The sequence below is a fragment of the Bacillus rossius genome, chromosome 7 (genome assembly GCF_032445375.1).
Source record: "Bacillus rossius redtenbacheri isolate Brsri chromosome 7, Brsri_v3, whole genome shotgun sequence".
Lineage (NCBI taxonomy): Eukaryota > Metazoa > Arthropoda > Insecta > Phasmatodea > Bacillidae > Bacillus > Bacillus rossius.
Genome location: NC_086335.1, coordinates 3,311,427 through 3,337,114, shown reverse-complemented (window position 1 = coordinate 3,337,114; position 25,688 = coordinate 3,311,427). Strand labels below are relative to the sequence as shown.

At 39.2% G+C, this 25,688-nt stretch overlaps 1 protein-coding gene across 4 annotated transcripts in view; it reads right to left on the bottom strand.

Moving 5' to 3' along the window:
* The window catches only part of LOC134533645 (vacuolar protein sorting-associated protein 33A), a 175,549-nt gene that overhangs the window by 72,943 nt on the left and 76,918 nt on the right, over positions 1–25,688 (bottom strand). The gene's annotated exons all lie outside the window — the stretch shown is intronic.

The window sequence follows — 25,688 nt, the reverse complement described above, 5'->3', positions numbered from 1 at the left end:
GAGATGTTTCACATCATAAAAAAATAACCTACATGTGTATTTCATTCAGATTTTTTTTATTAAAAAATTAATGCCTTAGGACGCCACCGAACAAATGTTAAGACAAAAACTATACAGTTTTCACTTAAATATATTTTTTAATATATTGAAATGCATTTTCTTACAAACTGACACATCAAAAAGTTGACCAGCGGAAAACTTTTTTTCTATTAAAGATAGATGGGGGACGAAAGCGTGAAAAATGTTCACAATGAATTGAATTAGTTTTTAAAAGCAGCTCCATCTCAATTTCTTCTATAGTTTCCGTGGAAATAGCTGTTAAAGATGTGTCTTATCAGTACAAGAGCGCGCTGCAATAGAGGTTTCTCTCACAAGCTGCCGTCGTAAGAGGAAACAGGGTCGTGTGTTTAGATAAGTGGGGTTCTGTCCTGCAAGCAATTTCAAATACATGGCTTCCTTAGTCAACCATGTATTTCCTTAGACACACATTTCTGAAAACCAGCCTGCCAGTTAGTATCGCGTCTCGCGACGAAGCAACACGTTGTGTCCGGTGACTCGTTACAGTTATAGTTTTGACAAACAAATTATATATTAACATACGTGAATTTATTTTCTACATTTATTTTTATTACGTACATATAAAATATGGAAGTCAGAACACCGAAAAGAAATTATATCGGTATGCTACGCGGGAGGGAGCGCAAGATTGTGTTGAATGTATTTGAGTATTTTTCAACAAATATGAGTGTGTGCAATTCAATTAAGGAAGCTTACCATTCTTCTGGTCAGCTCTGTGCTACTCTTATGGAAGGGGTATCAACATTGGTCAGCGGTAGCGATAGTGATTAAAAGGTAGGTATGTGATTTTATTAATTTCTTAATCAAGTTAACGTTACATTTATCGTATAAATTCCTATGAATGAAATGTGTGTGAACAGATTCTTGTTGTAAGTTAAAGTTAAAAAAATTCCTTATCGGCTCAGCCTAAAGGCGCAGGAAGATTTTGATGATTATATTTCTTTACATTGGAACAAAAAGGGATTTTTATATCCTTAAACCCATATTTCTTTCCTTCCCCTTGCAGTAATGGTTGTTACAAAATATATTTTAATCGAATCTTGAACATAATATGTAAAATGTATCAAATAAATACGAAGGAATTTAATAGCGATGATGGTACAAAATTTTGAATTATTTTTCTATCCTTCTCAACACCAAGCATCTTATCAAACATTGTTTTTGACAAAGTTTTGGAAAATAATTATGATATTTACAAACAATTTAAACAGATTTGATAAGGTGTCTACTAAGGCAGTTACGTTATTTTTTGTCCGGTGAAAATATTTTTCGAACCCATGAAGTTATGGCTGGTCGTATCAAAAATTTATTTAGAAAACATTTTTTGGCATTAGGTACTCCGATTATCATACGTTAAAACGGATGCGATATTATTCATATTATGGGAGTTGTTGCAATTTTTCTGTTTTTCAAAAAATCTTCCCCATTTCGACCCAATTGTTCGGATTTTTCCCATAACTACTCGACCGAGAATTTCCATTACCGTATTTTATTTATCATTTTGGACATGACTTGTCCAAAAATACGGCATTTATCGGGCCCATGAAAATGTGATTTTTTTATATATATGTATAGAGCCATTCCACCTCAATTCAGGCAGTTAGCAAGATAATGTGTCAGGTCACCATCTCAAATTTGCTTTAAAAAATTACAGCAGTTACAACCAGTGCAGACAAGAAGTATGCCAAAAGGATTTTGTCCCAAAAAATTTTTTCCCCATGTTATAGCCTTTTGAAGTTGGTTCAAAATCAAAAAAGGTGGAAAAAGGGGTGTTTTTTAAATGAGCGGCATTTCAAAACTATTTTACTGATTTTGTTGATTTTTTTTTTATTTTGTACCTATTATAGTGAACTACAGAGTGGAATAGTTCCAATGAGCCCAACGACAATATCTTTAAGGGGGGGAAACTAAAAAATTTGGCAAAAAATTTAGATTTTTTTGGATTTTCAAAAAAAAAATTTATGTGGAATAATCAATTTTCATAAAAAGTAATTCTGGTAATATGTAGACCTATTACAGTAGTTTTACAGGAAAAATTGTTTTTAATTCTATGATGCATGGAATTATTAAAATTTAACTTTAAAATTTTCAAAATTTGACAAAAGTGCCATTTTTGATTGAAAATTACTGAAAAACCCCATATTTTAAAAATCTGAAAATTTGTAACTTTGTAGTCCTCACCTTTATTAATAGCATGCACTTTGTTGGATAGTGTGTTTTTGCCTGTAAACATTTCTAGAATTTTTTGAAAATGTAATGTCATTACCTTTTGTATGTTGTGCATGCTCAATTAATAAATGTTTTGTTGGTATCTAAATAGTATGTGATAATTTGTAACTGGTTTTGTATGAGGGGAAACCTTGGGAAATATGAAGGGGGAGTCCCTATCTGAATATTCCCAGGCGCTTGCTGTAAGGGGAATCCCTGGTAGATTGAGGGAAATCCCTGGTGACCATAGGGGGAATCAACTACAAGACTACAAGGGAATTCCCAAACTTTTGCTGTTACAGTTGTGTTGTGTGTGTTCATGGGTGATGTTCAGCTAGTGAACTAAATCATTTCTGACTTTCATAGTACGGAGAGAATTAAATGTGTGGACTACATTAAAAGGCACAAAAAAAGTGTGTATAAAAGTAAATGTGTGAGGATGTGTAAGGTGAATGATTTAGCAGATGATATTCAAAAGTTTGTGGGTGTATCTGTTTCAGTAAATAAAAATGATATTTTGTGTAGCAACTGTGTTACTTTTTATAAAAAGAAATTTCTGGAACTTGCTGAAGATGCAGAAGAAACATCCACATCAGAGAATTTTATTCCGGAGGATGAACTAGTAAGTGTTTTAAATAGCAGTCTCATTAAAACATTAAATGTAGAAGTATCACCATTGAAATCCCCTTCAGAGGTGAGATTGGATAGGAGAGAAGGTTATGCGAGGAAAAAGAAGATAAAATTAGTTGATGAGTTAAAAACTTCTGCTGTGAACAAATTACAAGACATATATCACGTGCATCTTTCAAGTGAGTCTGATGATGAAATGCCTGTGTGTGTCAATTGTAGTCTATGGTTTTCGAATATTGACTCAGCTCTTCATACTTGTAACTACAATGGAAAAGTACAGCTACTAACATTGGTACCACAAACATTTAGTAAAACTGTATTGAAGGAAAAATTACCTTCAGTGTCAAAGTACCTCATTGATAAATGTCGCACAGTTATAAAAAATAAGGGAATTTATGCTCAACCTGACCCCTATAGTGGACATCCTTTACCTACACAGGTACAAGATCTAGCATTATCATATTACCTAGAAGATAGTAAAGACTGTTCAAGGGAAAGTCCAAACAAAAAAGATGTTATTTGCATTAAGGATGGTAATGGCCAGAAAGTAAAAAAGGTTAAAAGATTCATGACAAGGTCCATCAAAGAGGCATACAAAGCATTCAAAAAAGATAATCCTCTTATAGAAATTAGTCTTTCAAAGTTTTATGCCTTACGACCAAGATGGGTGAAAATTCAGCCAGAACAGACTGTGTGTTCTTGTATTTACTGCAGTAACATGCAACTTATCTGTGTAGCTCTTCGAAATGTAACAAATAACCAAATTGATGAAGACTATCTTCTACTGAAGTGTTTGTGTGACGAAACAAGGAATGAAGATTGCTGGCTCGAGGAGTGTGGTGACTGTCCTGGCACAGAAACATTAACTGTTCAAAACTTTGGCTTGGATGAAGGGGAAGAAGTTACATTTGCGATTTGGGAACATGGTGACCTCATAAAAAAAACTGTATCTGTAAATAATTTTCTGGAACATGTAAGGCATTGGGTTAAAAAAGCTATTCCTCACAGTTACATTAGGAAAATACAAAGGGAAGGAATAGCTGAAGCAAGAAGTTCTGTCCAACAAAATAATGCTCTTGTTTTACATTTTGATTTTGCTGAGAACTGGTCAGTTGTATTGCCTGATGAAATCCAAACTTACCACTGGCAAACTGATCAGCTTTCACTGTTTACCTGTGTTGCATACTTTGGTGCGGAAATAAGAAGTTTTGTTATAGTATCTGATGATATAGCTCACGACTCTGCTCACGTTCTCTGTGCTTTAGAGGTTATAAAACTGGAAATTTCAAAATTTTGTCAGTTAGAACTTTTGAGTTCAATAGTGTACATTACAGATGGGGCAGCTGGACATTTCAAAAATAGGTTTCAGCTGTATGAACTATGTAAAAATACTCAAACTGTTGAAAAAAAAATGGATTTTTTCTGCTACAGGGCATGGCAAAAGTGCATGTGATGCAATAGGTGGTTTGTGTAAACACTTTGCAACTAAGTTCAATCTTCGGGCAGAGTGTGTTAATGCCATTAGAGATTCTGCTTCATTTGTTGCTGAAGTAGGTAACCTTGTACCAAAGATAACTCTATTGGCTCTTGAAAGTAAAACAATTCAAACGTATAGGTCATCTAAGGAAAAAGAATGGGCTACTGTAAAACCAGTTGTTGGAATACAATCTAAACATTACTGGCTGATTAAAAATGAGACATACATGGGACGCACAATTAAAGATAAAATAGAAATAGTTGTACAATCTAACCAGATTAAAACACATTATTCAATAAATGATTTCCAAGTAGGCCAGTTCGTTGCTTGTGTATACGATCAGAATTGGTGTATGGGACAGATCACTGGTATATCTAAAGAGTTGAACGACATGACAGTGCCTTTAATGCATCCCCATGGTCCAGCTAAAGGGTTTCAGTGGCCACAGGAATCTGGAAAGAAGAAGGATGAATGTCCGGTGCCACTACAAAATGTTTTGTTAGCAGTAAGCAATCCTACTCCACTTGGACAATCAGCAAGACTCCACACTTTCGACAAAGCTGAGTTGATGAAGATCCAGCAGATCTACTGTCTTTAATCAGCCAAATAATATTTTAGGAAGTTTGTCAATATATGTTACATATAGTTGAGGAAGGGTAAGCAGTCTACATATAATTAATTATAGGTACATATTGTTGGTTTCAATTTTACTTTGAAATTTTGGTTTTCATGCAAGTTAAAGAGTATGCATATGTATTATATGTGTGTATATGTATTGTGCATATTATGTTAATGTGATAATGTATACACAGACTCTCCTTTTGTAATTCCCAAGGTTTCCCCAATTTACAAATTACATCTCACTTTTTGGAAACTAACAAAACATTTGTTAATTGAGTGTGCAGACCTTAGAAAATGTAAGAACATTACATTTTCAAAAAATTCTAGAAATGTTTACAGGCAAAAACACACTATCCAACAAAGTGCATGCTATTACTAAAGGTGAGGACTACAAAGTTACAAATTTTCAGATTTTTAAAATATGGGATTTTTTAATAATTTTCAATCAAAAATGGCACTTTTGTCAAATTTTGAAAATTTTAAAGTTAAATTTTAATAATTCCATGCATCATAGAATTAAAAACAATTTTTCCTGTAAAACTACTGTAATAGGTCCACATATTACCAGAATTACTTTTTATGAAAATTGATTATTCCACATAAAATTTTTTTTTTGAAAATTCAAAAAAATTCAAATTTTTTGCCAAATTCTTTAGTTTCCCCCCCTTAAAGATATTGTCGTTGGGCTCATTGGAACTATTCCACTCTGTAGTTCACTATAATAGGTACAAAATAAAAAAAAATCAACAAAATCAGTATAATAGTTTTGAAATGCCACTCATTTAAAAAACACCCCTTTTTCCACCTTTTTTGATTTCGAACCAACTTCAAAAGGCTATAACATGGGGAAAAAATTTTTTGGGACAAAATCCTTTTGGCATACTTCTTGTCTGCACTGGTTGTAACTGCTGTAATTTTTTAAAGCAAATCCGAGATGGTGACCTGACACGCTCCTGCCTGAATTGAAATGGAATGGCTCTATATATGTATATATGTATATATGTATATATGTATATATGTATATATGTATATATGTATATATGTTTATATGTGTATATATATATATATATATATATATATATATATATATATATGTATATATGTATATATATATATATGGGAGTTTTAGAACATAAAAGAAAACTATAAGAAATTTTTGTCTACAATAGGTAGTTTTTATTTGAAATTTACATAAAAGTGGCATTATTACAAATTTATATGTGTAATAGTATAAAATATTATAAATTACGATATGATTTCTTAAAATGCTTCTTGTTCGATCCGAATTACAAAGACACACATCTCCTGAAATTCGTAATGTGTTAGAGATTTGGCAACAGCGCACGCCATAAGCCGTGTACTGCAATCTAAGAGTGGGACGGGCTATAACATGTGCAAGTGATAAAGGTACACACAAGGAGCTTTTAGCTTTTACCACCTACTGTGTAATGGTACAGACTTAAAACACACGAATATCAATATTTATAATTTGCTTTCTCTGCGAGTTCTTGTATTAATCTTGTTAACTTACTGTATGATAGTGTTACTTATACTTACTTACTTATAGTGCACCCTCATAACCAAAGACATAATTATGGAAGTAGTATGTTCAATAATATAATAGGAAGTAATAAGATGATATGATTTAGTGTATAGTGTAAATTTTGAGTTTAAAAATTTCACATTGTTCCTAATTTGAATAAAAAAACAATTACGTTGTTTGTTTAAAGGGACAAATCATAAACATAACATATCAACCTCACTATAATGAAAGAGTTTAAAAAATGTTACATCATTTTCATAATTTTAGACTGGCAAACATCAATAGTAATATGATAAAATTCAATTTATCAAATTTATGGAATGACTGTCATATTAAGAATGAATAAAAATATCAAAATTGGTATCTAGAAGAACGACACAACTAGCCATGCAGTTCACATGAAATTTAGTTTATCAGCCCTCTGTATTAGTGCGAAAAAGGCATCGAATACAAATATCAAATTATTCTCGAATACAAATATAAAATTTGAATAGTAAGAATAGTAAGTAGTCAATCACAAACTCACTTAGCAACGGCATATGGATCAGTTCCAAAGAAGCCGCGTCCCAGAGATTGGAAGGACGCGAAAACAACCCAACATTAAACGAAACAGGGTTACGGTTTCATCACACTGGACCTTAGCCCGCCGTTATCCAGACAAGGGGTTAGCAAATAAATCAGTGACGGATCTTATTGTTCCGGCTTATAGTTGTGCAAGCTATCAGAAATTTTTATGTACGGTAATTCTTAAAAATAGTGGAAGTGATTTTTTGTACGAAGAAAGAGCTATTGACTTCTTACCACAAGTATGAGTGATATGCCCGGGAGTAATAATAAGCATTAACAGTGTATAGCCAACAGATCTACCGTATTTACTCGCATATAGGTCGCACCCATAATTTGAGGTCTTGAATTTGGTATTTAAGATTCCCCCCATATAGGTCGCACCGGTAATTTAATGACGCGAACAGCCGGCGCGCCCTGCACGAAAGAGTTAACGGGTACTGTAAAACTCCGCTACTACGAGAGCTGATAATGGCGTGATAAATTATTGTAACAAGTACTCGTAATAACCGAATATAGAAAATTGAAGTCAAGTTAGATTCCTGACTTTTTAAAATGTCTTAATTGTAGACTATAATTCGAAAACAGTGCTTTGTATTGAAAAAATGCACAGAATAAAAGTTGTAGTAAATTTAATTACGAATAAAAAAGGCCTGTTATGATTTTTTATATCTACAGCGGTTTTAGTTTTAGATGTGTGATTGGTCTGACGCGTGAGGAAGTTCCCGACACACATAAGATAGTGGCTGGGGAAACCATTGCTTCTCCCCTTCCCTTTTTCTACTTGTTTGCCATCCAGGTGCAACATCGCCCTTCGTTTACCATTTTTTTTGTGTGTTTGATTTCTTGTTATGAAAATTCGCTTGGTTAATTACTGTGCCCGGCAGTTATCTTGGCGTCTCTCAGCGCGGGGGTGCGGGGACAGCGGGACCGGTGAAAGAAGAGGGGGTAAGCAGGCGACACGTAGCCGAGAACCGTGTAGTGGCTGTTAGGAAAATATCGCCCTTCAGTGTATACCCGAAAAAGAAAGGCGAAGGTGGCAGCTCGCAGAGGCGCGGTAAAGTGATACATAGCGGAGAGCGGGAAATAATAAAAACCGTGATGCAGTGTTGTGATGAAGCGAAAAATAAATGTCTGCTCAATCAATTATCATGGAAAGAGAACTTCACACTTAAATTAAACAAATCATATAATATATATGAGGTTTTGAAGGTTATAATATGCATTCTAAAGTGGAAGTACAATGTAAATTGTATTTACATTTATAATAAATAATCGATTAAAGGTGCATTAAAATATAAGGCCACACAACATGTACAAGCATTTTTTAAATGCCATTACGTTGGTAGTTAGGTGTTTCCTAAAGCCTGCCCCACACGACACCCATTTCCTTAGCAGTTTTCATGTAATTTTTATGCTAGCGCGCCTGCTCCCGTGTGGGTAACATTTCAGCACCCTTCCAAGGGGTCTGGCTCTGGGTATAAAAGTTTTCATAACCGAAGTCTTAGCCAAAACCGTAATAGAACGTGTTCTATTTTTCTGCTATACCCACGAGCTGGAGCCGTCAAGATGGCGGACCCACGTGTTGCAATATAACCCCGTATATAGTCTGTATTGTCAACATTAAGGGACGTAACAAATGTAATGGTATGCCAAATGAAACTTTATAATAGTAAAACTACTATGGAATATATTTGTTAAGCTGAAATTGCCACAGAAAGAAGTAATCGGAAATTTTAAAATACGTTATGAAAATACGTTGCATGCTATATTACCCATTATCTCCTATCACATTCATAGAAGTTGCGGTAGCGTAGTGGCGAAGGGCACGATGGCAGCGGCAGAAGGGTGATTTTGAATGTGGTTCGAATCCTCATCAGTCCAATTTTTTTTTAGTTTTTTTTTAAATAACAGATAATTAAATTGTACATACTGTGCTTTCTGCAAATATAAATTATTAGAATTAATTTATGATATAATATTATTAACTACATTTAGGTGTCTCAGTCCATTGATTTTATTCATAGTACTACGTACCTAGATTTATTTTTACTTTTAAAAAAGTAAAGTAAAATCACATGTTCACAAATAATTTAAACCAAAAGTTAATTTTATAATTAAAACGCCAACGTTTATTAAGAAACGAGTGTCCATAAATTAATAATGAATAAACTGATACTTCATAGCGACACACCTGTGAGGGTAAAAAAAAAAACATGCAAAATGTTTTTCTTCACCTAAGATTTAAATTTATTACGCGGTATGTGCGTGTTTATTTGTCTCACTGGGTTACAAAAAATATTAGTTACAATTCCTCTAATTATGTAGTTAAATATATAAGTAATCAATAAATCTTATATATAACATATATGAATCGGTAGCATTTTTTTACTATTACAATGAAATTAGCTTGATTAACTGTATGATTAAATTAATATTAGAATTTAAACCGTACATAAACTACATTTAGTAAACCCAATGTCCCTTGTATCATTTAAATTTATATATTTTTAGATTTTGAAATTAACCTACAACTTAAAAATATATTTGTAATTCCAAAATTGCTCTTAATTTGTTTTTAAATACTAAACCAATTTTGTTATTTATTTGCAAATGAAAAATATAAGATAAAATATCAAATAATATTTCCACAAGTTACATAATTTTTAACACAAACAGGTGTAACTTTCACTTTTTTTTTCTGAATTTTGATAAGTTGACTACGACAGGTTTATCCTCCCCTGATATGTTTACTTTGGTCGGCAACTGCGTTGGCTGGTTTTCTGTTAGCATTCTAGGTATCGTGTGTATGGAGTTAAGAAATCTTTCTGCGGTTCTGCTATACAAATTTTTATGAAAATTTTTATACCCATGGGTATAACAGAAGTTATAGCAGAAAATGGGCATCGTGTGGGGTGGGCTTAAACGACTGACATGAAGTTAAAGCAGCAAATATAACAAAACAAGCTCCATGTTTACTTAAATGTAAATTCAGCGCTAAATGGCACGTTTTAGGTACATAAACCGGAGAACGATAAGGGCTAGACTGGCTCCTGCGTCATCAACTGTAAGATAGCTTTCGCGCGGAGAGCTATAACTGCGTAATGTTTTGGTCGTTTGCTTTTTCTTGTGAGACTTTTTTTTAAAATAACTTTGAGAACACAATGAATTGAGAAGCATAGTTTTAAATTTATTTTATATACTAAGTAACCCGGTTTTCCAAAATAAATAGTGTCTGGTTTTCGCTAGTTACTGAGTTAACAACATTTCAATTAATTTTGTTTAGCATAATAATTAGCAGACACCATAAGTATATTTGATGGGACAAAGTAAAACGTTGCAGGTTTAGATAATACTTTGTTACGTTTCCTGACAGATAAGTAAAAATATTCGAGCACAACCACTGCATATTACACAATGTTACACTTATGTAGTACAAGTACAATTCATAGGATTCCTCACTTTTGGTTTGGTAACCCAGCGCTCTTAGCCAAAAGGCCTTACCGCCCTGGGGTCTCCACGGGCGTGGATACACTTACGTAGTGTAGGAAGTCACGTGCCGAATGTTTTCGGTTCTGCTAATACAAACCTGGCCGCTGACCTTGACAATAGGGTATCGCTTTCTCTTCTCCCTCCCCTTTATCATAGACAGGACTAGGAAGCTCAGACGCCAAGTTATCTGCCAGGCACAGTAACTATGTGTACATTGTAAATAAATTTGCCTATACCTATATACAGCGAAACCCCTTATTTACGTTACCGTTATTTATGTATTCCCGTTATTTGCACTATATTCTTCAGGGCCCGTTAAGTTCCCATTTAGTTCAATACAATACTTTCACGCTAATTACGTCTCAAAAATCGAATCCATCCCGCTATTTACGTCACGTAACAACCATAAACAACTTGGTGCAATCGCCAAAAATGATGAAACTGCAAAAGAATTGTCAGAGAATAAACATGTGAAACGAGTCAAAGATTGCGTTCATATCGAAAACCACAACAAAATGTACTAAGGAAAAACGTAAAATCACGAATGTATAAACGTAACGGGATTGTCGGGAATATTACGTGGCTGCTGATACTGTATTTATGTCACAACTTAACTGAAATACTGGTACGAGACATAAACTTCACAAGATAAAATGAGCGGAGCCTTGGTAACTGTTTTATACGTATTTTATAATTTCGCAATTATTGTACAGTTGACGCATATTTTTTAAACTAACCATTTATATCTGGGGATCGTAAATAATTAATTATTGGTATCAAGACATCAAGATGAACATAAACTTGAACACGTCACGGCAGCGAGAAAACTGGTGTGTATACCAATAAACTAGTATTAGAACTGGACAAAACTGGTACACGGGAGGTGGAGCTTATATGTTTTTCCACTAAGCTCGCTTCTATTGGCTGGCTGCTGATGGAAGGTCATGAGTCTGGGCGGAGCATTGAGTGAGTTATACTGCGCATGCGCAGCTCAGAGAACAGAGAGAGCCAGCCGGCGGCTACACCGCGCCATAACAACAGCTGATCGAGTACAATGACCTTTCTCCGCGCACGGCACGCTATAGACGGTAAATTTCCATCAATTTGCAGTCCTTTTTTTTTAAATTTTTTTACTGTGGTGCAATGCGTATGTGTAATGTAGCCCGTGTATTTGTGTGTATGTGTATTTGTTCTGAACGCTGCAGGATGCGACTGTATTTTAATTAACTTTAACGTATTTCTTACTTTTCCCTTTATTTACACTTTCCAGCTTTTTACACTTTTTTACTTTGTCCCCATGAAAAGTGCAAATAAGGGGTTTTGCTGTAAACTTCTTTTTCGCATTTTAAAGCAAAATATATTGCAAAAAAAATTCCTCAAAAATTTTAAAAATTTTTTCTTCACATACAGGTCGCACTTCATTTTTTCCCCATAAAATATGGTAAAATCTCCGCGACCTATATGCGAGTAAATACGGTATTAGGTAGATAGTGGTGTGGAAGTAGCGAGTATACGCAAAGAATTGGTCAGACAAAAAGAGCATCATGGACCAGTTCTTTCAAAAATACATGTTCCTGCATTAAACATTATAGGAGTAACGTCCAGATCCAGTTCTTGCTGTTAATAGACGAGTGTTGCTGGAAATTAAAGGACTGGGCAAACCTAGGGAGATGTCAGCACTAATTAATTGTGAAAGATCTAGCCAAGCCTTTGATGTTGGACTAGACTATAGTCGCCGCACGGTAAGTTCGTACTTTTGGGAAGAACTGTTGAAAAATGGAACTAAGAATATTTGGTTTACTATTGTGCAATTTGTTTGACAAATAAATAAACAAAATAGGACGACATAATTTATCAAGCTATTACGTTTCCGTACGTGTGTATGAATACTGAAATAATTTGTATTTGTTAATTTTATATGTAAGTTTTTAAACACGCGTGGCAACGATATTTATCGGTATGTTGGCTACACACTTGAAGAAATAGTTCCTTAGTATGTAATTTTGAACAGCTGAAATAACGATAAATATTGCTGAAAATGTTTCACATATGTTTACTTCCAGATCCTGGAGTAATATTGTTTAATATATACGAAAGTTAAGTTATTTTGTTTACAGATGACGTTGCAAGCTGTTGCGGATGAATCACCTACGTAACTGTGTGTCGGCCCGAGCCATGTTGAACGCTTGTTTTTGTTTGCTCAAAACGACTTCTGATTTTCCGAAAACATCCAGTGTATTTGTGTACTAATTTTCTAATTTTAAAGGGTTGTCTTAATTGTTGCTTGTAGTGAACTATTGCTTTTACAGTGTAACTTTGTGTTAGTTATTACGGTTTGTTAGGTTATTAAAATGAATGTAAAGAAGGAGACAGCACGATATTATCGACGTGGCACGAAGAGTTACGATGTTAATAAATACAGGTCAACTGGAACAGGGTGATGTCGCAGAAATGACAGCATTTCTTCTAGATCTGGGCGTCACGACCGTGAAAAAGTGAGTGACTAATTAACACGTTATGAAAGTATGTGCGTGAAAACGTTCCGTTAGGTTGGGGCGTGTTTGTAAAATAGTGTAAAAGTACCTTCCTCGCAGCTTTCTTCTTTTGAATGTCGGGCAAATTACAGACAGACACGTTCTTATATTTTCGTTTATATATTAGGTAATGTCCCACAAGAAAAACATTAAATGTAAGGGCATGTACACAGATACTAACCTAACATAACATATCCTCAACCAACATAATGTAACCTAACCCAACCCAAATGAGGTTTATTTACATGAAATTAGGTTTGGTAAATTTTGGTTAGGTTAGGAAACATAATTGTCAATAATTAGAATGCATTTTAAAAAACTTAAGTAGAAATTCAACTCTACGTAGGTTGTTGTCATGACTTTTTGTTAACACCTGTAACCATAAAAAAATACAGCATTTGAATATATGCTCAGGGTAAATGTGCTAATGTATGCTTTTTAATTACAGGTGTTCTGGATAACGTGTTTAGTGATATGTAATTTCTCTGCTGTGTTTATATGCGATTCTTAAACATTAGTTTCATTAGAGGATATAACATAATATTGATGGTAGTGATAATTTATTGCTCAGTTTCGATTTATTTAATATATTTATTTTATTACAGATTCTTAAGTTAAGTTTTTTATGGCAACAATTTCTTTTCTGCACTGTACATACTTAAGTGATATAGTTTTTATATGAGACAAACCACATACACATAAAAATACACACTTACAGAAATGTTTAATGTATAACTTAGAATTTGAATTTAAAATTTATTCTGCTTGATAGAAAATAATGCCTCTAATTACAAAACACATGTTGGTTAGCCATAACCTTTAACCGATACTTGACTCGGTTCGTAGTGCCAGAAAAGTGTTACTAACTTGGGTAAATATGTAGTTGGGCGGTATTTGCAAAAAAAAAATGGTAAAAATCCGAAAATATTTTTATTTTATGCTCTTCAACGTCCTCTTTTCATTAAAAGCGGCGGAGATAAGAAATTCCAAATACTTTAGGAGATATAGAATTTTTTAATTTTGCAATACAAGACCTGTGGAACCATTCGAGCGACGCCATTTTTGTTATTTTGCTGTGTGTTCGTGAATACGCGAATCGTCAATGCGTAATTAATAAAATGGTTGATTAGGTCAGGTCAGTTACATTACTAATATACTTTCAAACTAAGCCGACATTAAAAATAATGTGAATTAATTTTAATTATTCTTTAGTTTTAAATTATTTATAATGTAACTGACCTTACATAACAAACTCGTAACAAAGGATGCACAGTAATAACTCACGTATTTTTTTGTTACTTATTACTTGCGCAACAATATCAAAATAACAAATAAGACTTTAAAATTAGAAACGTTAAAAACTCACCTAAGTTGGAGGCGGTAATTAAACACCGTTTTAAACAATAAATGAACTAAATAATCACGTATTGGTTCGTTTGAATTCTGGCCTATCACGAACAATCACGTGACATCATTATCCAATAAAAAAAGTAGATACTCGTACGTAAACAAGAAACAATGATAATCGCCACATTAATGCACTGGTATTGTGATGAAATTTAAAAATTCGATATCTTCTAAAGTATTTGGAATTTCTTACCTCCGCCGCTTTTAATGAAAAGAGGAAGTTGAAGAGCATACAATAAAGGTATTTTCGGATTTTTAACATTTTTTTTCGCAAATACCGCCCAACTACATATTTACCCTAAGTTGTTATTTTCTATTCACAAATGACCTCTCGATGTAATGGCAGTGATGTGCCTGGCACTCACGGCTTTAGGAAACTAACAGTTTACATAGCTACATCATACAGAATAATTTCTTAAAGTTAAATTCTTCATAAATGATACTGACATAATTTTCATGCTTTCAACCATAGCACTTTGTGATATAGTAATCTCGAAGCAGCAAAATTTCTTTTGTAAAACTTATCAATTTTTATAGATATTATGTGAAGACACAGCACCACGCTGGGTTTAAACTCTAAACTATAAAAATTTGCTTAGATTTTTTTATATTTAATATTTGAATTATTTAAACATGGTGTTATGACATTTTCTACTGACATTTAACCAATTATAAAAATTGCAGTGTAATTTTATTATCCATTAATTACATCCCTATTTGACAGTTACCCAACCAAAACATTGCCATGTGGTAGTCACATGGTTTTCCACATGGCAATGTTATTGTTGATATTTGGCAGAAGGATACATAGTCACCTTGAAAATAGATCCCAGCTTGAAGCAGGGCTTCCTAAAAGTATGAACTTATCGTGCGGCGACTATACTTAAGCAGTTTGGAGTCGTCATAAATTTCCGACCGTGTACATTAATGACAAGTGACAGTGACAGCCCAATAACTACATATTCAACAGATGGCATGTGAACAGTCAGTACCTAGGCCTACTCAAACAGAATGACTTGGCAAAGGTACCGTGTTTTATCGCATAATCGTCGCACATTTTATACTAAAATTAAGTTTAAAAAGAAAGGGTGCGACGTTTATGCGAAAAAAAAAATTTATAGGTAAAGTTATTTATAAAAACAAAACCTATTCATGGTGACGTGCGACGTGCCGCGCACGTCTATAATCACGAAGCCGTCAGCCCCTTCCTTCCTAAACACGTGTGCGCGCCGCCGCCACTGACGGCCGCGACAGCTGTCACCGTCCGGCCACCACCGCGTCGCCATTGCCAGGGCAACCACGCCGCGTCCTTGGTTGCCGTGCCAACCAGCTGGGTGCGCGCGCACACTCTTACCGGCCGCCACCCCTCGCCTACCCCTCTCTCGCCAGGCCAGCCGTTTTTTTTCCTAACCTAAGTTAAAACTAAGTGTGTAAGGGAGGGGTCTAGGTAGGGAAGACTCTAAGTGCGTCTCAGGGCAAGCCCTATACGCTCTAAACATGCGGGTTTTTAACCATGCAGAAAAGGTCACGTGCATCATGTGCTAGGAGGGGATTGGCCAGCCATGGCAGATGTTTTCGCCATGACAAACTCCCCTCACTCTTAATTCTAGACTAAAACTAGATAAGTTGGGCCCAGGTAAAACCTCCATAGACAGAGGGAAAACCCTGGGCACATACATGCGGGATGCAAAGGTCATGCATTATTACAAGCAGGTGGATTACAGGTTATAAGGATGGTCCTGGAAGAAGAGTGGGGCGTGGTAGAAGTTCTACTATGAGTGCGCGCGCAGCTTCCCCCCTCTTCACCCAGCACCGCCTACTGGCCGCCACCCCTCGCCTACCCCTCTCTCGCCAGGCCGAGCGGGTGCGCGCGCAGCCTCCCCCTCCTCACCCACCACCGCCTACTGGCCGCCACCCCTCGCCTACCCCTCTCTCGCCAGGCCGAGCGGGTGCGCGCGCAGCCTCCCCCTCCTCACCCACCACCGCCTACTGGCCGCCACCCCTCGCCTACCCCTCTCTCGCCAGGCCGTGCGGGTGCGCGCGCAGCCTCCCCCTCCTCTCCCAGCACCGCCTACTGGCCGCCACCCCTCGCCTACCCCTCTCTCGCCAGGCCGAGCGGGTGCGCGCGCAGCCTCCCCCTCCTCACCCACCACCACCTACTGGCCGCCACCCCTCGCCTACCCCTCTCTCGCCAGGCCGAGCGGGTGGCGCGCAGCCTCCCCCTCCTCACCCACCACCGCCTACTGGCCGCCACCCCTCGCCTACCCCTCTCTCGCCAGGCCGAGCGGGTGCGCGCGCAGCCTCCCCCTCCTCACCCACCACCGCCTACTGGCCGCCACCCCTCGCCTACCCCTCTCTCGCCAGGCCGAGCGGGTGCGCGCGCAGCCTCCCCCTCCTCACCCACCACCGCCTACTGGCCGCCACCCCTCGCCTACCCCTCTCTCGCCAGGCCGAGCGGGTGCGCGCGCAGCCTCCCCCTCCTCACCCACCACCGCCTACTGGCCGCCACCCCTCGCCTACCCCTCTCTCGCCAGGCCGAGCGGGTGCGCGCGCAGCCTCCCCCTCCTCACCCACCACCGCCTACTGGCCACCACCCCTCGCCTACCCCTCTCTCGCCAGGCCGAGCGGGTGCGCGCGCAGCCTCCCCCTCCTCACCCACCACCGCCTACTGGCCGCCACCCCTCGCCTACCCCTCTCTCGCCAGGCCGAGCGGGTGCGCGCGCAGCCTCCCCCTCCTCACCCACCACCGCCTACTGGCCGCCACCCCTCGCCTACCCCTCTCTCGCCAGGCCGAGCGGGTGCGCGCGCAGCCTCCCCCTCCTCACCCACCACCGCCTACTGGCCGCCACCCCTCGCCTACCCCTCTCTCGCCAGGCCGAGCGGGTGCGCGCGCAGCCTCCCCCTCCTCACCCACCACCGCCTACTGGCCGCCACCCCTCGCCTACCCCTCTCTCGCCAGGCCGAACGGGTGCGCGCGCAGCCTCCCCCTCCTCACCCACCTCCGCCTGCCCAGCCGCCTCCTCCCGCCTTCCCCTCACCCTCCAAGCTGAGGTCCGACCAAGTCACGTAGGCCGGCTGGAATTCCTGGAAGCGCCCGTGATTCTTGGAACCCTCGGCCCTTCCTACATCACGCCCTGGCCCACAGGAGGGGTATATAAGGCCGGCCCTTGGGCCAGTCAGTCGGTGCCCTCGAGGCACCACTGGCTGCCGAGCCTCGCTCACCGCGCCATCAACCGCTCACCGCGCCTTCACCGGCAGCCGAGCCTGCCAGCCAAGAGCAGAAGACCGACAACCGGGTCCGCGAGTTAGTGTGTATTGGGAGGCTGTCGGTACCAACTACGAGTGTGCGCAATAAAACTCGTACCGCATATCGGAGAGTGTTCTTTCGGGGTAGGGGCGAACCTCGGGGACCTATCCAACCAGCCAGCCAGCCAGCCAGTCCGCCAGCCAGCCAGCCGCCCGTCAGCCAGCCAGCCAGCCAGCCAGTCCGCCAGACAGCCGCCTGCCAGCCAGCCAGCCAACCGCCCGCCTGCCAGCCAGCCTGCCAGCCAGCCTGCCAGCCAGCCAGCAAGCAGGTCAGCCCTACTACTGGGAGACCGCAGAGCCAAACCAGCCGCAGCAAGTAAGTAGGCATCAGAGAGGGACACTGGGAGCCACTTACAGGGCATCCCAAGGTGGGGGAGAATCCTACCTACCCCTCTTAGGAACCTCCAGCCAGAAGTTACTCGTGCCAGTCAGGCCGCTCCCTTCTTATTCAGGCAGCATAGTTAAGATTGGACACAGGGAGGGGACTCGCTCCAGCAGGAAGCAACCCTCACCTCGCGACAATTAGTGGCGCCCAACGTGGGGCCACTCCCTTCTCACTCAGGCAGCAAACTAAAAGATTGACGCTTAAGGCCATTCTGGAAGAGCCAGAGAAGAGCCACGCGACAATTAGTGGCGCCCAACATGGGGCCACTCCCTTCTCACTCAGGCAGCAAACTAAAAGATTGACGCTTAAGGCCATTCTGGTAAAACCAGAGAGGAGCCAACTCGCGACAATTAGTGGCGCCCAACGTGGGGCCACTCCCCTCTCACCCAGGCAGCAAACTAAAAGATTGACGCTTAAGGCCATTCTGGAAGAGCCAGAGAAGAGCCACGCGACAATGGAAAGTATATTTATTTAAAAAGTAGAGTATACGCCAAACAATTTAAATAAATAAGTCATGCAACAAAAACACCGTATAAACCCACGTACCACCCGCACCTTTTTAAAAAAAATCAGGTTCGAAAAAGTAAGGTGCGGGTGTTATTGTTGGTTATTAAATCTTAATACTACATTGTAACACATGCTGTGTAACTATGTATCACCCTCTTGTTGTGACTAGAGTAGTACTTGTTTTGTTTTTAGTTAGTTGTAAGCCAAGATGGCCCTGTGTATGTATTCTTTCACGGGATAGCTCGGTAATAAATCATGTGAAAATGCGTCTCTGGCTATTTTTAATATGTCAACCCGATTCACAACTCAACAGGTTATGGGCCCAGCAGATTGTCAGAATTTAAAACGCATTTTTCTCTGCGCGATAGTTTATCGGAGCGTAAAAGTGGCAGACGCAACACGGTGTTTACAAATGAGAAAGCGCGGGAATCTGTGAAAACGTCCGAAGACAACCCGTGTTAAAGTTAAAATCACCAATTATGGCCAGCAACAAATCAAGGGAAACCCAAATTAGCTGGTTGCCCGGCATCAAAAAACTGCAAGGAACTGAAAATTACAGTTCGTGGAAGTTCGGGATGGAAATGTACCTCACTGCAGAGGACTTGTGGCCGAGTGTAAATGGTGCCGAGGAAGATACAACCAAGGATAAAAAGGCAAAATCCAAGATTTGCCTGATGATTGACGAAAGCCTATATCCAATAGTAAAAACCTGCAAAACAGCTAAACAAGTTTGGACCAAATTAGAAGACACCTACGAAGACAAAGGGCTGACAAGGAGGTTATCCTTACTTAGAAAACTATTCAGAATACAACTGAAGGACTTCAGCTGTATGGAAGAATACCTGAATGAAATTCTGTCCCTGTCGCAGAAGCTAAAAGCAATACATGCTGAGATCGATGATGAATTTCTAGGAGTCATCATGCTGAGTGGTTTAACGGAAGATTACGAACCAATGATAATGGCAATGGAGAGCACAGGAGTAAAAACTACTTCAGACTATATAAGATCAACACTCATCCAGAAAGTGGCGAAACCACACCGCCCCGAGGAATCAGCATTGACATCAAAAGGTAGGAAAGATGATTCGGCAACTATCATGTGTTATAAGTGCAACAAGAGGGGACACAGAGCAGACGCATGCAAGAGCCACATTATTTGTTTCAACTGCCACAAAAAAGGGCATAAATCAAATGAATGCCGTATGAAGAAGAACTCCCACTTTAGAAGGGCAAATGCGACAGAATCCAGACCTACCACCCTAATCGCAGCCTTATCATCAGTGACCACTGGCACCGGAGACTGGATAGTGGATTCGGGAGCTACATCCCACATGACGATGAACAAGCACTGGATAAAAGACATGAAGGAAAACACACAAGAAATAGTTGTAGCAAACAATAATAAAATAATGTCTGAAGGTGCAGGGTTGGTCAAACTCAAGAGTGAAGTCAACATATCTGATGTTCTCTATGTACCCGAGTTATCAGCAAACCTGTTGTGTCAGCAAGATGACCAACAAGGGACTGAAGGTGTTTTTTGATAGTGAGGTTTGCAAGGTGTATGATGAATGCCAAATAAAGGGAAATGCAGTTATAACTGCTAAAAATGAAGAAGGTATTTACAAAGTGAAGTGTAACTCTTACATCAGGAGCACTTGCAGTCAAAGTGATGCCTTAAGTGCTCATGATGTAAACGGAAAAAATCCAAGTAGGTCTGCCAAGAAATTTGTGGCACAGAAGGTTAGGGCATTTGAACAGAAAATCCATGAACAAACTAAGGAGCATGTCAACTGGGATGGAGTTCAGCGATGACATAGACAATGACTGTATAGCTTGTGTAAAGGGAAAACAGTGTAGAAATTCCTATAGCAAACACGCAGGGATTAAATCCAAAGGGGTACTCCAATTAGTACATTCGGACGTTTGCGGACCAATGAGCACGCCCACTTGGGGTGGTGCCCTTTATGTACTAACATGCATTGATGATTTCAGTCGAAAGACCTTCACTTACCTGCTTAGAAACAAAAATGAAGTTTTGGAAAAATTGAAAGACTTCAAAAATCTGGTGGAGACACAAACGGGGGCAAAAATTAAAGCATTGAGGACAGATAACGGAGGAGAGTATGTAAACAAAAACCTTGATCGTTTTTTGAAGGACTGTGGCATAATTCATGAAAGGACAACACCCTTCTCACCTGAGCAAAATGGAGTCAGTGAATGAGTGAACCGCACCCTGATAGAAAAAGCGAGAACCATGTTAGAAGACACTGGCCTGGACAGAAAATATTGGGGCGAAGCAGTCAACACCGCAACCTCCCTTAAGAACAGAAGTCCAACAAAAGCAGTAAAAGGGAAGACACCGGAAGAGGTATGGACTGGTAGACAAACAAACATATCGCACCTGAAGACATTTGGCTGCAAGGCAATGAAGCTCATCCCAAAGCAAAACAGAACCAAGTTGGACTCAAAAAGTGAAGAATGTATCTTTGTTGGGTACAGTGAAGAGTCAAGGGCCTACAGGTTAATCAATCCTACAAATCCAAAAAGAGTGATAATCTCAAGAGATGTGAAGTTTTTTGAAGACAAGAAAGGTATGGAAATTCTATAATGGGAAACCAAAGAAAAAGAAATCGAACAAAATCCTGTTGTGTTCACAGAGGAGAGTACAGACGCAGAGGAAACAGATAGTATATTGGAAGATGAGCCCTTCCATGGCTTCAAAAATCTGCAAGAAAGAAGTGAAAATGAAAAGACTGTCACAAAGCAAAGTGAAACTGTGTTGCGAAAATCCCAACGAAAACAAAAACCAAAAATATTTCCGGATCATGAAACCTACCTCACAAACTGCAATGACACCCATGAGACAGCACTGATAGAAGCAATGAATGGGCCACACAAAACAGACTGGGAAAGAGCCATGAAAAGTGAAATGGACTCCCTAAAGAAAAATGATTCCTTTGAACTGGTCGACTCGCCTACAGGCGAAAAATTATTAAAGACAAAATGGGTGTTGAAAGTAAAGGAACAAGATAACAAAAAGGTGTTCAAAGCAAGACTCGTAGTGAAGGGATGTGCCCAGACCTTTGGGAGAGATTATGACGAGACTTTCTCCCCGGTGGCAAAATATACCTCAATCAGGTATCTTTTTGTTTTTGCCGCAAAGATGGGACTATCCATAGACCACATGGATGTCGTCACAGCCTACCTGTATGGAGAAATCGACAGGGACTGTTATGTACTACCTCCCGCTGAAGTGGTGCATAAAGGTGAAGAAGGAAAGGTATGGAAGTTAAAAAAATCCATCTATGGTTTAAAACAAAGTGGCCGCTGCTGGAACCAAAAGCTGCATGAGGTCTTAGTACAATCAAACTTAGTGCAATCCAAAGCAGATCCATGCATTTACAAGACAGAGAAAAATGGAACCACCCTGATTGTCGCAGTTTATGTTGATGATCTAATATTATATAATGACCACAAATTAGCTGAACAACTTAAAGGACAGCTAAGGAAAAGCTTCGACATGAAAGACCTGGGAAAGGTAAAGAAATGCTTGGGAATGGAGATATCAAGAGATGAAGAAAATGGAAAACTATGGATTGCACAGAAGAGCTATACTCAAGACATCCTGGAGAGATTCAACATGGAACACTTGAAACCAGCAGGCACACCATTGGACCCTGGTCTTACAGAACAGAGAAAAGCAGAAGATGAAGAAAAGTTGAAAAGGATTCCCTACCAGGAGGCGATAGGGAGTATCTTGTACCTGTCACAGATTTCCCGCCCAGACATAACCTATGCGTAGGGATGGTGATTTTTAGTTTTTGCTAAATAGATGCTAAAATATGCTAAATTATATTTTTTCCGCTATAAAATGCGAAATCTAGACTATTCCGAGATAAATGTGAAATCAGGGTAAAAAAACGTAGATTCGTCTTCACTCTACACAATTTATTTACAGATTGTATTTTGTTTCAGTTCAGTATCAAAAGAAACCATCATTTTATGGCGTATTCAGCACAAGTATCTTATTGTCACGTCATTCACAACTACTATTGTTCGTAAATATTGAATGTAGAATGGTCATCCGTGCCTCGCGATTGTAAACAAAGCAAAGAACAACTAGCTGGAAGATTGTCCGTCATCTTGCAGAGTACAAGTTTTTAGGCCACCATATTGCGACATCACTGCTTCGTTGCGCTAACAATTGTAAGTCCCATTTTCTGGCTGTGTTTCACGTGAAAGCCGCGTTCTTGTGTAGTCTGTGGAATGTTGCGTGTTTACAAACACATGCATACTCGTGAATGTGTTGTATACTGTTATTTCTCGTGGTAAAAATGGGACGAAACTGCATTTCCATTCACAATCGCATAAATGAATACAAAAGTGAACAGTTATAGGAAAGTGATATGAATATTTTAATGCACAATTTTAATTTATGTAATCGCCATCTGGAATGGAAAAAAAAAAATTTACTTGAAAAGCACATTAAATCTGAGGAACATCAGACTGCAAAAATAAAAAAAAGATTCACCGAGAAGTCGGTTGAAGGAAAAAAGTCGGTAAAACGGCAAGCAATGGTTTCTTTTTTAAAAATATACTTTGCTTCAGTAATGTAAAATGAGAGAATTGGCTACATTGTGTTTTTTAAATGCTACAAAATGCTAAATTTCAAATTCAAAATGCTAAATGTCATTATTTTAAATGCTATAAATCACCATCTCTATATGCGGTAAGTCTGTTGAGTAGGTTTAATGACTTACACAGAGGTTCACTGGACTGCAGTCAAGAGACTCTTAAGATATATTAAGGGGACACTGGACTACAGATTGGAATATGATGGAAAGGGTAAAAGTGATCTGGTAGCGTATTGTGATGCTGTTTGGGGAAATAAACTGAACAGTAGGTACTCAGTTTCAGGTTACTGTTTCAAACTTCAGAACTTTGTTATCAACCTGTGAAGCAGAGTACATGAGTGTGTCGTTGTCCATCCAAGAAGCCTTATGGCTGAAGGCCCCAATAACAGAAATAGATCCGAGTGTTGTGAAAGGCCCCATTCAAGTTCTATGTGACAACACGGCAGCTATTGAACTTACAAAAAATAATAATATTGTAAACCAGAGGTCGAAACACATTGACATAAAGCATCATTTTATCAGGCAACATGTTAAAAATCGTAACATCTGTGTCAATTATGTACCCAGTGAAAAAAATGTTTCTGATTTCCTGACAAAACCCCTAGCTAAATATAAACATGAAAAATGTCTTGATGGCACTGGCCTCATGAAAGTATAAATGAAATGTTGAACCTGAGGGAAGGGTATCGCAGATAAAATTAAGATTTAAGGGAGGGTGTTGGGTATTAAATCTTAATACTACATTGTAACACATGCTGTGTAAATATGTATCACCCTGTTGTTGTGACTAGAGTAGTACTTGTTTTGTTTTTAGTTAGTTGTAAGCCAAGATGGCCATGCGTATGTATTCTTTCAAGGGATAGCTCGGTAATAAATCATGTGAAAATGTGACTCTGGCTATTTTTAATATGTCAACCCGATTCACAACCCAACAGTTACGTGGGTCTTGGGCCATTTTTGCACGGTGACGAAATAAGGCCGGCGCGACTGGAGGTTGCTGCGATATACAAGAGGGGTAGGGGAAAAGGATGGGAAGGAAGCGGCAGACAGTCAAGGTCACATTCCTTACAGCGTTTTCACACTGCAGCTTCGCTGGTTACAAACGTGCGCTCCCACGTACTGTCCTATCCTCATTTGCAAAGTACCCAGTGGTTTTACACGTGTGTTGGCTGCAAGTATTGTAATGAATTGTAAAAAATTGCGTTCTTTCACAGTTGTGGAAAAATTAAAAATATGTAATCAGTGAAACGGAAGAAATCGGTAACCGTGCTGCTGGGCAAATATATGATGTTGACGAATCATGTGTGAGGAATTGGAGGAAAAGTAAAGACAAACTGCTTTCAGCCAATGGCGATAGACGTGCGTTCCGTGGTGCGGTAGCAAAGTTTCCGGAGATAGAGGAAAAACTCTACGACTACATACAGGACAGACGGCAATTCGGTTACGCTGCAAGCACAGAAATGTGTTCACTAAAGGCGCTGCAAATTGCTCGTGAACTTGGCGTGGGTGAAGGCTTTAAAGCAAGTAGGAACTGGATGCGCAGGTTCATGGTAAGAAAGGGTTTGTCCATGAGGCGGGTACTACAATCTGCTAGCGTTTACCGACAAGCTACGATGAGAAATTAATAGCATTTCAGAGGCATGTGTTAAAGCTGCGGAAGCTGTAGAATATGCCACATTTAGGCACAAGGTTTTTTATTATGCATGTAATAAAAATAGTTTTTATTATATGTGGCTAGGACTCGCGTGCTTTATCGTTTATTTGTTTGAACGAGGTCATTGCCCAGCGCACGATAATGGACGCGGAAGATTGTAACTGTAAACAGCTGGGAGCAAGGCAAGGTCACGCGCACACAGGGCGTGTTGTTAACGCGCGCGGCGATGCCACGTTCTACTCGCGCGATGTTGCCACATTGCAGTTGCCTGCCTTCTGTACACTTTTTTACACAATTGCAGAGGCTGTAATAAGTAGCATAGTACTTTTTTGGTAATTCTTTGCGATTTGTTACTGTTTGAAAGGAAAAGAAATCACGACTAAATTATTTTTTTTTCCATGCAGATTTGCAATAAAAAAAATTTTCCCCACCATAGCATTCTAAAAATAAGGGTGCAGGTCTTACCCGGGGGTGGGTGGTACGTGGGTTTATACAGCATTTCTTTGACTTTAAATAGAAAAACCAAATCTGTGACCTGAATGTGAACCTGAACTAACGTATAACTATCGTCGTAGTACACATTTACCACAACAGAGTGCACGCCATTAAATGTAGTTAACTCGGCACTCGACAGAGAGTGTGAGTTTC